General features: G+C 41.4%; 1 protein-coding gene across 4 annotated transcripts in view; it reads right to left on the reverse strand.

Moving 5' to 3' along the window:
* The window catches only part of CASZ1 (castor zinc finger 1), a 237,335-nt gene that overhangs the window by 138,254 nt on the left and 83,247 nt on the right, over positions 1-15,834 (reverse strand). The window contains exon 1 of one of the 4 annotated variants that reach the window (XM_044282075.1): positions 1,769-1,787. The exons of the other annotated variants lie outside the window; for them this stretch is intronic. The gene's annotated coding sequence lies outside the window, so the exon portion shown is untranslated. Of the gene's footprint in view, positions 1-1,768; positions 1,788-15,834 lie in introns of those variants that run through there. 4 annotated transcript variants of the gene reach the window in all.

Below are 15,834 nucleotides of genomic sequence, written 5' to 3' on the forward strand. Positions count from 1 at the left end.
GCAGTATATAATAAATATTGACAGGAATAGGTAGGCTAAAGGGAAAGCATTATGGACCAGTATGGAAACCACTAAAACTGGAGCAGGACTAGACAGGAAGCAATATGAGGAGTCAATTACAGAATGGCACAAAATTAGGTAAGGGTTAACACTGAATCCATCTAAAAGCTGCTAGAATTAGGGGACAATTATAGTGCGGAGGTGAGATAGACAGGTACTCGTATACAATATGACTGCTGGATGGCCAAATATAGTAGAAAGACACAGAAATGGAGCATCTCTCTATAAGACAGGGTCTGTTTGGCATTGCTGTTATACATGTGCAAAAAATTGCTGCGGATTCTAAGAGTTAAATGGGTTTTAGCAAAGCTATCATATACCTTAAGGCCCAGGCATGCTCAACCTGCGGCCCTCCAGCTGTTGCAAAACTACAACTCCCAGCATGCCTGAACAGCCTACAGTTATCAGCCTACAGTGGGGTATTGTGGGAGTTGTAGTTTTACAATAGCTGGAGGGCCGCAGGTGGAGCATGCCTGGCTTAGGCTATGGGGACAGTAAATTAAAGGCATTTACTAGTGTCAAACAAAGTATCACAATCTTGGACAGCGCTACAGAAACAAAATGGTGCTCAGATCAGATAAACCATTCCCTACCTTGTGGTCTCACATAAAACATATAAACTCTGACAATAATCTTAAATTACGTAAAAGTATAAACAGTAGCTATATACATACATTTTTAAATATAAAGAAAACACCCTTAAAATAGATAAGTACTAAGGGTACTTTCACACCTGCGTTGTTGGATTCCGGCAGGCAGTTCCGTCGGATCCGGCAATCTGTATGCAAAGGTTTACCATTTGTATTGCAATACCGGATCCGTCTCTCCATTGTCATCCGGAAAAACGGATCCAGTATTTATCTTTTTCACATTTTTAAAGGTCTGCGCTTGGGGCTAGATCCAGCATTAATGCATTTCAATGGAAAATAATGCTGAATCCGGCATTCCGGCAAGTGTTCCGGAATTTTGGACGGAGAAGATACAACAGCATGCTGCAGTATTTTCTCGGTCAAAAAACCGTACAGTGACTGAACTGAAGACATCCTGATGCATACTGAACGGATTGCTCTCCATTCAGAATGCATTACGATAAAATTGATCAGTTTTTTTTTCTGTTATTGAGCCCCTAGGACGGACCTCAATACTGGAAAAGTCTAACGCAAGTGTGAAAGTACCCTAAGTCTGTACTTAGTCCAAAGGTGGCCATCACCATTAGCACTTTTGATCTGGGAATCATTATCTGCACTTGCACCATATCTCAAAGAGGTAGTGACCACAAAAGAAAGAAGCAGTTCATGTTGGATGGAAGGGGGTAAGGTTTGACTTTAAAGAGATTCGAAACAGAGATGGTGGACCCCTGACAAAGCTGGAAGGTGAAACTGGTCGGGCACATCTGTATATTACATGTAGTTTTAAAAGATACTCTTCTGTAAGTATAATAAAGAGGGGACCATTACTTTGTTTTGAATCCTGCACTTGAATTGCCGAATCCCTTTGCAAACCAACAGAGACTGGGACAGCGAGGGCCGATCACAAGGCAGTGTTCTTTCAGAGGAACTACGTCCCAAACAGGCTTCCAGAAGTTGGAGCAAGGAAAGTAGCAGCTACACAAGCCGGGACACCATAATGAAGAGGTGAACAACTCTGGAGAGAAGACTAATCAGTGAATAAGCCCGGCAGTAGGTTGGGTAAAAGAAAAAAAACTTACCTAACTAGGTCTTCCTTTTGTGGAGGTGATATACACAGTAGAGTCACACTATTATGACCACCTGCTAATATCCAGAGTCACCGCCGTGTGCTGCACAGACAGCAGCCAGACGGGTCGGTAAGTGACTCAGTAAGGTCCTGGTAGGTATCACAGGTATCTGGAGCCATGCTGACTGCAGTGCATCCCACAGCTGCTGGAGGGTCTGTAGGTCTGTAGAGGGACCATTAGGCGAACACGATGATCGAGGTGGTTGCACAGATGCTCAATTGGGTCTAGGGAATTAGGCTGCCAAAGTTGGTACTTGGTAGTCTTGGTCATGCTCTTCCAACCAATGTCGGACATTTCTAGCCATGTGACATATTGTCTTGCTGGGGGATCCCATCTGCCCCAGGGAACATAATCAGCATTTATGGGTGTACGTGATCTGTAAGTATGGATTCATACCCAAATTGGCTGAGAGTATCTTCCCCAAGGATGAGAGGGACCAGAGAATGCCACAAAAACATTCCCCAGACCATAACGCTGCCACCACCAGCATGTTCTTCCGGCAATCAATCTATATATAGAAAAAAAGCAACATGGCACTTACCATAAAGTGTCTTCTTTTATTTATTCTACAAGATGCAAAAACAGGACAGGAGGAATAAAAGAGGAGCACAGGTGGCCTACTGCCGTTTCATATCACCAGACACTTTCTCAAGGCATGATCGCAGGGTGTTTGTTCTCTGATGTTTCTTGCCTGACATGCCAACAACGATCTATTCACTGAAGCAGAAAACGGGACTTATCGGAGAAGGCAACCCTTTGCCAATCGCAGAGGTCCAATTCCAATACTGCTGTGACAATTGAAGCCCTTTCTGCAGATGAAACTTTGTAAGCAGAGATTAGCAGAGGTGCAGACACACGTCTAGTAGCCCGACCCCCTGCTCCACTGTGGCATCGGTACGCCCTCATGCAGCTTCATAGCCAACGTTCACCTCTCTCATCATTGGCACGTGATGCTCACAGTATCCAAATTGCTGATTCACAATGGTACCATTTGTCTACTCTGATACACTTTCACCACAGCAGCACGAGAACTGGTCCCAAACTGGGCAGTTTCAGAAATACTGTCACCCTTGTCCTGAAAGCCAATAATCATCCCCAATAATCATCTGATAAATCTCCCCTTTTACCCATGACAGCAACAAGGGATATGAGTGCAGCCCGCCTATAGCACACCCTATATACCCACCAAGCCAGGTCCCCACACAGGACTTTCTTCATGATCTATGCGCCAACATCATATAATCAAATCAATGTGACTCAACTTTGTATACGGTTACTACCTTGTATGAGGAACAGTACAAGTGCGGACAGAGGTTCCCAGAGTGGAAGTGGTCACCTCTGCACTAAGTACAGGTTTATCTATTTAAACTATGCTTCTTCATATTTTAAAATTGTTACTGTCTCCTACCTATAGGCATTTTAAGAGTGCTTCAAGATTATTGCCAGAGTTTATCTGTTAATGGTTTGCATTGGGCCCAGAATCTTCAAGTTATACAATTACATCAGGATGGATGAATGGATGGATAGATAGATAGATAGATAGATAGATAGATAGATAGATAGATAGATAGATAGATAGATAATAGATATTAGGTAGATAGTTAATAGATAGACAAATAGATATATAATAGATAGATGATAGATAGACAGATAAAAATTTAGATAGACAGATAGATAAATAATAGATATATAAATAGATAAATAATATATAGATAGATAGATAGATATTAGATAGATAGATATGAGATTATAGATAGATACAGATAGACAGATAGAAATGTAGATAGATAGATAATTGATAGATATATAGTTATTTTTAAGAGTACTTCAAGATTATTGCCAGAGCTTATCTGTTACTGGTTTGCATTGGGCCCAAAATCTTCAAGTTATACAATGGCATCAGGATGGATAGATAGATAGATAGATAGATAGATAGACTGATGACAGATAGATAATAGATATTAGGTAGATAGATAATAGACAAATAGATATATAATAGATAGATGATAGACAAATAAAAATGTAGATAGACAGATAGATAAATAATAGATATATAAATAGATAAATAATAGATAGATATATAGATATTAGATAGATAGATATGAGATTATAGATAGATAGATAGATAGATAGATAGAGATAGACAGATAGAAATGTAGATAGATAGATAGATAATTGATAGATAGTTATTTTTAAGAGTACTTCAAGATTATTGCCAGAGCTTATCTGTTACTGGTTTGCATTGGGCCCAGAATCTTCAAGTTATACAATGGCATCAGGATGAATAGATAGGTAGATAAATAATAGAAAGATAGACAGATAGATAAATAGAGAGATATGAAAAATATAGATATGAGATAGATAGAAATGTAGATAGAATGACAGATAGATAAATAGATAGATAGATAAATAAATATGAGATAGATAGATATAAGATAGTTAGATAGATAGATAATAGATAAATAGATAATAGACAGACAGATAGAAAGGTAGATGGACAGATAGATAAATAATATATAGATAGATATAAGATAGATAATTGATAGATAGATAGATAGATAGATAATAGACAGACAGATAGAAATGTAGATAGACAGATAAATAATATATCGATATGAGAGATAGATAGATAGATGATAAACAGATAGAAATATAGATAGATAGACAGATATATAAAGAATATATAGATAGATATGAGATATACAGCTGTAGATAGACAGATAGAAATGTAGATAGATAGATAAATAATAGATAGAAAGATATAGATAGACAGATAGAAATGAAGATAGATAGATATGAGATAAATAATAGATATACCGTATAGCTATGTAGATAGACAGACAGATAATAGATAGATATGACATAGATAGATAATTGATAGAAAGATAGTTATTTAAGGAGTATTTCAAGATTATTGACAGAGTTTATCTGTTACTAGTTTGCACTGGGCCCAGAATCTTCAAGTTATGCAATGGCATCAGGATGAATAGATAGATAAATAGAGAGATAGACAGATAGAAATGTAGATAGATAATAGATAGATATGAGATAGATAGATGTAAATACTTAGACAGAAATGTAGATAGATCCACCAAGGCATCCCAGGCAAGGCAAAGCCCCAAAATCAACTTACTAAAACCCAGCCCGATCAGATAATCACCCCACACAACCTCACAAAAGCCGGGATCAGGAACACAGTAAACAAGAGAAAAGAGGAATACGTCAGTGAATGGAGGAAGGAGGTGAGAGCATCCCAGAAGCTGACGGTGTACCAGAGCCTGCAGAGAGACTACAAACTGGCCCCATATCTGGAAAAGCCGCTACAGACTGAGCGCCCACAGCCTGGCCATAGAATCCGGACTGCATTGACAGAGCTACATGCCTAGAGAAAGCAGACTGTGCCAGCAGTGCCACCTGGAGGCGGTGGAGGATGAGGCCCACTTCCTGATATACTGTCCCAAATACTCCAAAGTGAGGGACATCCACTTTAGGAGACTGTCTGATCTCTGCCCAGACTTCAGCTCCATGGAGGAGGAGGAGAAACTGCCCATCCTGCTGGGAGAGGAAGAGAAAACTGTGGACATAGCAGCACAATATATCAGTGCCTGCCACAGGCTGAGAGGAGCCTGATATGCCATGGAGTCCTATACCCTGACCCGGAGTTTGTCCCCCCCTCCCCCCGTCATGATACACCACAGACTTCTATACACCGACCCCGGGTTTCTCCCCATTTCTCAACCCTCTATTTCCCACATGCTTTGGCAATACTAATGTATAATTTGGACCTGCCAATAAAGCTTTTTTGATTGATTAATTTGATTGAGAATAGATAGATATAAAAAAGATAGATATGAGATAGATAGATAATTGATAGATAGATAATAGATGATTGATTTATAGAGAGATAGTTACATAGTTGATACGGTTGAAAAAAGACATAAGACTATCAAGTTCAACCAAGGCATAGGTGGGGACGTGAATCCCAGAAGGAAGTGAGACTCAGATTTCTACAAATTTTCATACCCATTAATGTCATTTACTTTCAAGAATTCATCTAAACCCTTTTTAAAACTGTCCACTGTTCCTGCTGTGACCACGTCCTGAGGAAGTCTATTCCGCAGTGCACCCGCCCGTAAAACTCGCCCTTGTGAAAGGGGCCTAAAGAAGCTTTGATGCTTTTGGAGACTGAACTTTTTTTTCTTCAGTCGGAAGCAGTGCCCCCTTGTCTTTGAGGGCATTTGACATGGAACAGTTTTTCACCGTATTTTTTGTATGGCCCATTTGTATATTTGTATAGGTTAATCATGTCCCCCCTTAGACGTCTCTTCTCAAAACTAAATAAATTCAATTATTTTAATCTTTCTCCATAACTAAGACCCTCCATGCCCCTTATCAGTTTAGTCGCTCTCCTCTGTACTTTTTCCAGCTGCAGTGCATCCTTTCTATGGACTGGTGCCCAGAACTGAACAGCATATTCCAGATGAGGCTGCACCAACGCTTTGTAAAGTGGTAGTATTACATCCCTGCCCCGCGAGTCCATGTCTCGTTTAGTGCATGACAATATCCTGGTAGCTTTAGAAGCAGCTGATTGACATTGTATGCTGTAATTTAATCTACCATCCACAAGGACACCTAAATCCTTCTCTATAAGTGACTCTCCCAGTTCTACATAACCTAGGACATATGAAGCACAGAGATTATTACTACCAAGATGCATAACTTTACATTTATCCACATTGAACCTCATTTGCCAAGTTGATGCCCAATCACTCAGTGTTCAGGTCAGCTTGTAGTTTATGGATATCTTTCATAGACTGTACAGTTCTACACAGCTTAGTGTTATCTGCAAAAATAGAAATGGTGCTATGAATCCCGTCCTTGATATCATTAATAAATAAATTAAATAACAGAGGGCCCAGCACTGAACCTTGAGGTACACCACTTATAAGCAGGACTATTCTGAATAGGATTCATTGACCACAACTCTCTGGACACGGTCATTTGGACAGTTTTCAATCCAATTACAGACTATACTTTCCAATCCTATAGGTCTATAATCACCTGTGAAGGACCTAGATCCTTTTTTGAATATGGGCACCACATTTGCCTTGCGCCAATCACTTGGCACGGCACCAGTACCTAGAGAATCTTTAAAAATTATAAACAGGGGCACAGCTATGACTGAACTGAGCTCTTTTGGATCTCTTGGGTGTAATCCATCTGGACCCGGAGTATTGTTCACATTTACCTTATTTAACTTATCTTGGACCATATCTACAGTTAGCCAATTGAGTATATTACTGGATGTACTAACAGCCCCAGCACCACAAATATCAGCTCCTTTCTTTTCTTTTTTATATACAGAGCTAAAAAAAAAACATTTATTAACTCTGCCTTTTCCTTATCTTCAGTGACTACTTCCCCCCCCCCCCTTTTACCATTATTTAGGGGACCTACCTGCTCTGACCTTGGTTTTTAGCATTTATATATTTAAAAAAAATGTGGGTATTTGTTTTGTTCTCTTTTGCCACCTGCTGTCCGGTTTGTATTTTTCTAATTTTATCTCCTTTTTACAGATTTTAAAACACTACAGCTAACCCATTAGATTTGTATTTTTTAAATGCCTTTTTTTTGTCTTTTATTGCTCTTTTTACAGTAGCTGTAAGTCATGGGGGGCTTTAATTTTAGCTGTTTATACTTGTTACCTAAAGGAATACATTTTTTAGTGCAATTACTCAATGTGGATTTAAAGCTCTCCCATTTATCCTCAGTATTAAGCCTCATTTACATGTCAGTGTTCAGTCAGTGATTTCTATCAGTGATCATGAGCCAAAACCAGGATTGGAGCCTCCACAGACATAAGATATAAGGGAAAGATCAGCACCTGTTCTGTGTTTAGAGCCGCACCTGGTTTTGGCTCAAAATGACTGATGGAAATCACTGACCGAACACTGATGTGTGAATGAGGCATTATTATGTGACAATAGCTGCTCCCAGTCTATGCCCTGAAATGCTGCCCTCAACCCAGGGAAATTAGCCTTTTTAAAATTTAGTGTCTTTGCTCTGTCTGACAGAGTTTGCTTCTTATAGTTTAGGGGGAATATAATTATATTGTGGTCACTATTACCTAGTGTTTCTCGAACAGTAACATTTCCAACTAGCTATGCATCATTAGAAATTACCAGATCCAACAGAGCATCCCCCCTAGTGGGAGCTTCTACAAATTGGCCCATAAAGTGGTCCTTCAGCAAGTTGAGGAATTTTCTCCTCTTTGTGGTTGAGGCAGAATCATGACCCCAGTCAATGTCTGGGAAGTTAAAGCGAACCTGTCATCAACTTTATGCTGACCTCACTGAGGGCAGCATAAAATAGTGACAGAAATGCTGATTTCAGAGATGTATCACTCATGAGCTAAAAGTAAGTGGTTGCTGAGAACCAGCATCATAATCATTTCAGCCAAGGCCTTGAAAAGAGTCAAATCTACCTGAGAAGAGTCATGGTTATTCCTAATCTCCTGCTCTCTCCCCCGTCTGCTGATGAATGTCAGTTCTCTCCTAGAGAGAAAGGGAGATGACTAGGTAGAAGACTGTCAGTCATCATCAGGGAGAACAGGACTTCATGGATAACCATGACTCTTCTCAGGTGGCCGGGACTCTTTTCCAGGCCCAGTCTGCAATGAGATGTTGGTTCTCGGCAACCACTTACTTTTAACTTTTAAATGACAGACCGCTGAAATAAGCTCACCTGTCTCTAATTTATGCTGCCGTTAGTATGGGTAGCATGAAGTTGATGACAGGTTAAAGGGAACCTTCTGTTATGACCACTGTACCAGCCTGTGCAGCCCGCTCTATTTGGTTATACAGTTGCGTTTCTATCTCCTCTGTGATGTTAGGGGGTCAATAGATCACACCAAGTATTATTTTTTCAGTGTTTATATCCCTTTGTAATTCCACCCATAAGGTTTCCACATCCTCACCATCCTCACCCACAACTGCGTCTTTTATATCACTCCTCACATACAGGCACACGCCACCGCCTTTTCTATTGACCCTGTCTTTCCTAAATAGTGTAAAACCCTCAATATTTACAGCCCAGTCATGTGAAGAGGCCAACCATGTCTCAGCCCCACCAACTACATCTATGTGTTCTTCTAGTATCATCGCCTCCAGCTCCCCCATTTTTCTAGCTAGACTTCTGCATTTGTGAAAATACATTTTAAATTACTTTTACCTGTAAAGTGAATATCTGGGATTTTGGGGTTACCTTGGTTGATGTTGGTATGTAACAGGTTCTTGTTACCAGCAGCTCTATTTTTCATGGGTGCATAGTTCTGCCCAGTCTTCTCCCTACTTTCCTCACTAACCCCAGCCCCACTAAATCCCCACTGTCCCCTCCTATATCCCACTCTCTATCTACACTATCTACCCCCTTATTAGTATGACCCCCCAGATCCTAGTTTAAAAGCTCCTCCAGCCGTCTAACCATTTTTTATAGATAGATAGAATACAAAAACATACCTGATAATACATTTCAAAAACAGCAAGATACACTGGCCTATTCTGATACAATACAAAGTAAAACACCTACAAAAATATATTAACCTCCAAGTTTAACAAAACTGGACATAAATATAATTTTGTTTAGGGTTCATGGCTCTTCAATGCTCTTTGTGTACTGGGCAGATGGACTGCAGGTAAACTGTATGTTCAGTAATCGCATACAGTGCGTGTTACGAATACGACTCAGAAGGCGACCAGCCCCGGCCACTATTTCACTTATCTTCCTTTACCAACACATTGTTTCCTTTCACACTCTCTTTCCTCTTGGTGTTTGAAGGTGACTGTGAGGCCAATGGGGAATGGAAGTGAATGACTGTAATCTGTAATTACTGTCCAGAGCTAGTAAAAATTACAAGGACACTTAAAACGAGTGCCACTACCTCTAGAAAGCCTGCTTCATTATGCAATAAAGAGCGGTGGAGTTAAATTAGGACGAAGGACTGGCAGCCTGCGTTCTCACATAAAATAAATGGCAATGGTAAATAAACTACACCGCCGCTGCTTGTGTGGAGACGGAGGATTCAGCAAGTAACACTCGGGAACATGGGGCGTTCAATAAAACGGATAAGCTGCGAAGCCATCAGAAATGACATATTGAAAAGGCAGTGAAACAGGTAACGTGTATTTTTCTTATCTTCTGTCAGGGCCATTTATTCTGAGCATTCACTTCTAACGCCTCTGATCGGTAGTAGCGAGCACAGGAGATATTTCAAATAATTAAGTGGGAAAGACCATTTTTTTTCTGTTTTAATCACTCAATGTTAATCGCTTGGTTCAATTAGGGCGAGACCATTCATAGTGGCTGACGTGCATCTGCCTAGGGTCCACACAACCACGTATGGTTGTAACATGAATCACTGGGATTTGTGGTACTTTGGGGTAAAATCAATGTGTTTCTCTGGACACAGAACGGCGGCACACCATCCACTACACTAACTCCTAGGCTAGTTTCACATGAGAGTATTACTTAGTCATGGACCTCGATGATGCTAGGAGTTCAGGTGAGGAGACCCAAAGACAGGCCTTAACATTCCAAATGCTTATCATCATAGACATCACAAAGCGGCACTTTATATGAACGAGTCTGTAATATAGTAAAATATTTTTGTTTCATTTATCAAATGTTTTCCCAAAGAAAGGACGAAACTAAGTATGCACGCAGGGGCAGATTGGCCATAGACCCTACAGAGAAATTTCCCAGTGGGCTAATGCCCAGGGGGCCACCAAAGTTCTCCTGATGGCTACAGACCAGGTACATAATGATCTGATGCTCAACGGCCGCAGTTGCCCTCCTGAACATAACTGTATTGCTGTGATACAGTTGAATACTGTGGAGAGGGCAGCAGTATTATGTGCTGCACTGTGGTATTTGATTCTGCTGGGGTGTTACTTTGTGCTGCACTAAGGTTTTGCAGGCCGTCTACTTCTGTTGTCCCTGCCTACTTATGTGGCCCCGTCTTCTATCAACTTACTCCCGCCTACAACATGGGGCCATTTTTAGGTTTTTTTCCAGGGCCACTTTAAGTTCAGAATCCACCCCTGTATACACTGGCTGTCATCTGCCATATTGGTTTTATCACCATCTGTCTTATTGGATATCAATAAAATAATAATTATAATAATCACTTGTCGGGGTGAAAATGGAGCAGTGCTAAGGCATCATACAAAGGCACTCTCCAACTGGTCTACAATATGGAACCATAGTGACAGCGACTGCAGGGAAGTGAAGGTAGATTTCCTAAGCAGTAAGTAATAACTTTGCAAAGCTTATTCCAGGTTTTACGAGCAGATATTGGTTGGATGCTCCAAGTTTCTAAATAGCAGCATGTCTAAATTCATAAATAGGAAGAAAACATTGCTGTTTTTTTTTTTTTTTAGAAGGCTAAAGAACTGTAAATAACTCAAAAAGTGAGCTTTCCTATAAAAAGGCAGCAAAATATCCTATAATGTGTAAAAGCTCCTTACTGTTCTGCCCAAGGTAGAAATCCATAAAGCTATGCTGAAAAATTCATGATGCATCCACTGAAATCCAGTGACATTGGCTCTGATGTGCTATGTCCTTGTCCTGCTGATTTCTGGGCAAATGGAAAAGGACGGGCTAAACAGATCCCCCACCACCTCCCCTCCACCTGCTCCAGCTAAGACTGCAGCACCGTGCAAGATGATAACCCCCCACCCCAGACACTACACCAGGGGGTGACCAGAAGTTTGGAGAAGAGTGATGGAATCAGTGTACCTGTACCACGGACCCCCGGGTTCAGAGCATTGCGTTTCCTCACAAACTTGTGCATGATATTGTGATTCACATCGAGAGTCTGATGCAAAATGTTTATGAAATGCTTTCCTGTGGAGCCAACTGAAATTAAAGCGTTTTCCTCTTTCACCCCTCCTTCACGTTTCATGCAGGAGTATTATAATAAAACCATAACATAGCAGGAAGTAAAAGGCAGACGCAGGAACGTATAATAGACATTTATTATAAGAGGCAGACAGATGATATTGCAGGACGGATTTGCTTATTATGACAAATCTATAGCGATCGCTACATAACTGAGCCCAGAGATTTATTAGCAGCGGAGGAAGTACAGGTATGATATCACATGAAAGCTGGGGAAATGGCCAGTGAGATAAGGCTGCGGAGATTGGGACATTCAAGATCAATAGGAGCTTACCCTATACAAGAGCATAAATCATGTTATAACCCGGGGCTGCGCAGGACAGATGAACGCACCTTCATAATCAATGGACGCACATCACTCATGACTCCTTAAGAGACGTGTCAGTCATCTGTTGTCAGCACCCTGGTAATAATGTTGTACGGGCCCGGCAGTTATGACTGAGCGCCGCAGTCGATGCTTCATTGACTCCTTTTCATACATAAAGAGTAATTCTGCTACAAAACAACATTTCACAGCTTAGACCCTAATAAAAAGTTGAGTAACTTTGGAAATACTCTTCTTTGCTATTTTGGCACTATGTCTGTCTCCATGTCATGTTCACGGTTCATTTACGCAGCTGACTTCCAGATTCTCCTGGTTGACCCTGGAAACAGACAGCAGCTCAGATCCCCCCGTCGTCAGTCATGTGACAGAACTGTGTAAGGCTCTGTGCAGATGACTGTACTGTATTCTTGTTTAAAGGGGTATTCCGGTTAGAATAAGCTATCCCCTAACTACAGGATAACTATTCGATCAGTTGGGGTCCTACCACTGGGACCTCACCAATCATGAGAACAGGGTCCCTGTACCGCCTACAGCCCCCGGCCGCTCTGTCCATTTCAGGGGAGCTGCGGGGCCCCTGTTCTCATGAATGGTGGGGGTCCCAGTGGTAGGACCCCCATCGTTCTAATAGTTATCCCCCTATCCTGTAGATAGGAGATAACTTAATCTAACCGGAATACCCCTTTAATTGTCTGTATTTCAGATGTAACACCCATACCGCAGACAGTTAAAGGGGTTTTCCGGTACTTAGATTACCGGGGTACTGCAGCTCAGCTCCTATTCAGGTGAAGCCTTCCTTCCACTGTGTAGTTTTTGCCAATGGGAGCCAATGATCTGACAGTGAAGATCTCCCGTGATGATAGGTCATCAATATATAAGTACCGCTGTCTGAATGAGGCCTAAATCCACACTTCCCTGAGTGTGTATGTACTCCGAATGGGAAGATAGGAATAAGCCAGAGGCCTATCTCCCTGAAAAGAAAAGGACTGGGCATGCTGAAATCTAACTGCCATCAGGGAAGGGTCAGGATGCCCTACACACATTAGATGGTCGGCCGGTCGCATCAAAATTGGCAGATTCAGGTGACTTTATTCTGATTTATTTTTATTTATTTTACTTATATAGCGCTGACATATTTCGCAGCCCTTTACAGACATTAGCATCAAGCTGTCCCCAATGGGGCTCACAATCTAAGGTCCCTCTCAGTATGTCTTTGGAGTGTGGAAGGGAACTGGAGTACCCAGAAGGAACTAACGCAAATACCCTAGGACCCCAGTGTTGTAAGGCACCAGTACTAACCCCTGAGCCACCATGCTGCCCACTGTATCTCAGAATGAGCCTGGGTACAGCTGATTCCTCTGCGCCCTCTATAGCTATGTCCCAATCATTGGTAGTTTCCTGCTTTACATGTATGTTATACTCCCAGACTTCTTATACAATGTCTCCCCTTTCTCACAGTATAAATTCCTGTGTAGAGCACTTCCTAGCCATGTCTGGTAATGTGGAAAGGCAGCCGCCCTTAATGGGCTTCAGATACATGGGTGAAAAACCGCCAACTGCTTCTCTGTTGTGTTGTTCAAGTATGAGCGGGTTCGCATCTGCGTAAAGTAATTCCGTTATAACAGGGTTATAACAAAATATAACGGAATTTTAGGACGTAATGCAAAACTGAACCCTATAAGAGGCATTCCATTTTGCTCGGTCCTAATATATTTCTATAGGCACAAACAACGGTTCCATTTTTTTCCATTATGTATGATGGAAATAAAAGTCATGTCACTTGTAAATCCCACTCTAAATCCCGCTACCAGGTTTCATAGCTTTGCTTTCACGACAGCATTTTCTAATTTACCTGCATTTCTTTTTGGTCCGTTTTGCAAGATGTTTCCTATGCGACTGTTTGACTGACAAAGGAGAATTTGGATAATGAAAAAAAATCATATTAAGGAGTATGACCAATAATTTATATTGATAAAAATGGACAGATCTCTTTTGATTCTCAGCAGAAACTTTTAAAAATAATGCAGTTTACACCCAAAATGAACCACGGACTCTTCACAAATTTTTGCCACATATCACCCAGCCCATCAGTGCGGAATTTCTCAGGATGGAGAGAATTTCTCCTTCACAAGAAGAAAAAAAAATTTAAAAAAGGTTATCCTGCCGTCTATGTGTGAATATTCGCAATGAGCACATACGGCTATGCAGGGGGGGAGGGCAAGGATGGAACTTATTAACCATTCGGGTTAACCCTTCGATGCACCCCTCGCAGAGTTAGCAGCACTTAACCATGAGATGATGTGTTTATTTATGAATCTCCTTGTGCTACGCAATACACAATCTCATTAAACACAACTATAACAAATGCCGGGAGACTATAAGCAGTTTGTTCTACTTCCCTTCAGCATATAAATGACCGTTTAGCAGCAGATGGACAGCTGGAATATTTTCTCTTTTATAAGTTAATAGGTGTCACCCAGATATTATGATTTAAGTTTGATGCATGAGGTTAGGGGGAGACTTACCCAAGGTCGTGCAGAACCAGTACTTTTCCTCCTGTACTGAATTAAGACTACTGCGCCTCCTGGTGGTCAGAGGAATCTTTCTTTTCTCCCCATAAAAGGGTTTGCTAAATAGGAACGTCAAGAGATGTCCACAAGCGGCAGATAAGCTCTCCATGCAGGGAGAATAAGAATTCGTGGTAGGTAATTGCTGCAAGGTTACAAGTTACTCCTATTACCATAAATCAGTATATATCAAATCTGGTCCAGTAAGTTCTACGTACAAGCGGACGCTCAGGGACATAGCGACAAAGTCAACTGTACCCACACCAGTACATCGGCAACATGGGCCCTGGCACCAGTGTAGTCACTTCTGGTGAAGATGATCCTGAAAGACGGAGAGCATTTTCTTCTCACTCTCATACTTGAATAGGCTATTCTGATCTGCACGTAGTTTCTCGGACCAGGCACGCAGATCTTGTACGGGCCCGTGTGCTGTCCCCTTTTAAAATGGATAGCACAGAGATTACAAACGGGCAGCACGGTGGCTCGGTGGTTATCACTAGGGTCCTAGGTTTGAACCCGATCAAGGACAACATCTGCATGGAGTTTGTATGTTCTCCCCGTGTTTGCGTGGGTTTCCCCCAGGTACTCCGGTTTCTTCCCACACTCCAAAGACATACTGATAGGGAACTTAGATTGTGAGCCCCATTGGGGACAGTTGGATGCTAATGTCCGTAAAGGGATGCAAAATATAGTAGTGATATATGAGTGCATAAAATAAATAAAAAAAGGCGTCATGTGAATAAGCCCTCATCATTAGAGAGGGAAGGGAAAGAGGTATCTGACAACCGCTTCCCTCCTCAGCCAATACATCCCTACTTGTTGAAAGGGTAGCCGGAGTGCTGTCCGCCAGCAGCTACCTGGTCTGCGGCTATCTCTCATTACGATACACATTTATTTCTTCACTGATATGATCTGAAGCATAAAAAGGCCACTACTTGCCTAGAGGTAACCACATTGATATCTTAAATACTCTGGGCTCCTGTGAGCATCTACTCTTTACCTATAGCTATGCAATTACGGAAATAAATATTGTGTTAGTTGACATGAACGTCCATGGATTAGCAAGGACAAGGAATTAGACGATTCCAGACTTTGCAGGCAGAAGCCCATATACTGAAGCTAGTTTGCATTGCATGGTGCGCAGTATAAACAGCTGTACACTTCACACTCCT

The sequence above is a fragment of the Bufo gargarizans genome, chromosome 2 (genome assembly GCF_014858855.1).
Source record: "Bufo gargarizans isolate SCDJY-AF-19 chromosome 2, ASM1485885v1, whole genome shotgun sequence".
Lineage (NCBI taxonomy): Eukaryota > Metazoa > Chordata > Amphibia > Anura > Bufonidae > Bufo > Bufo gargarizans.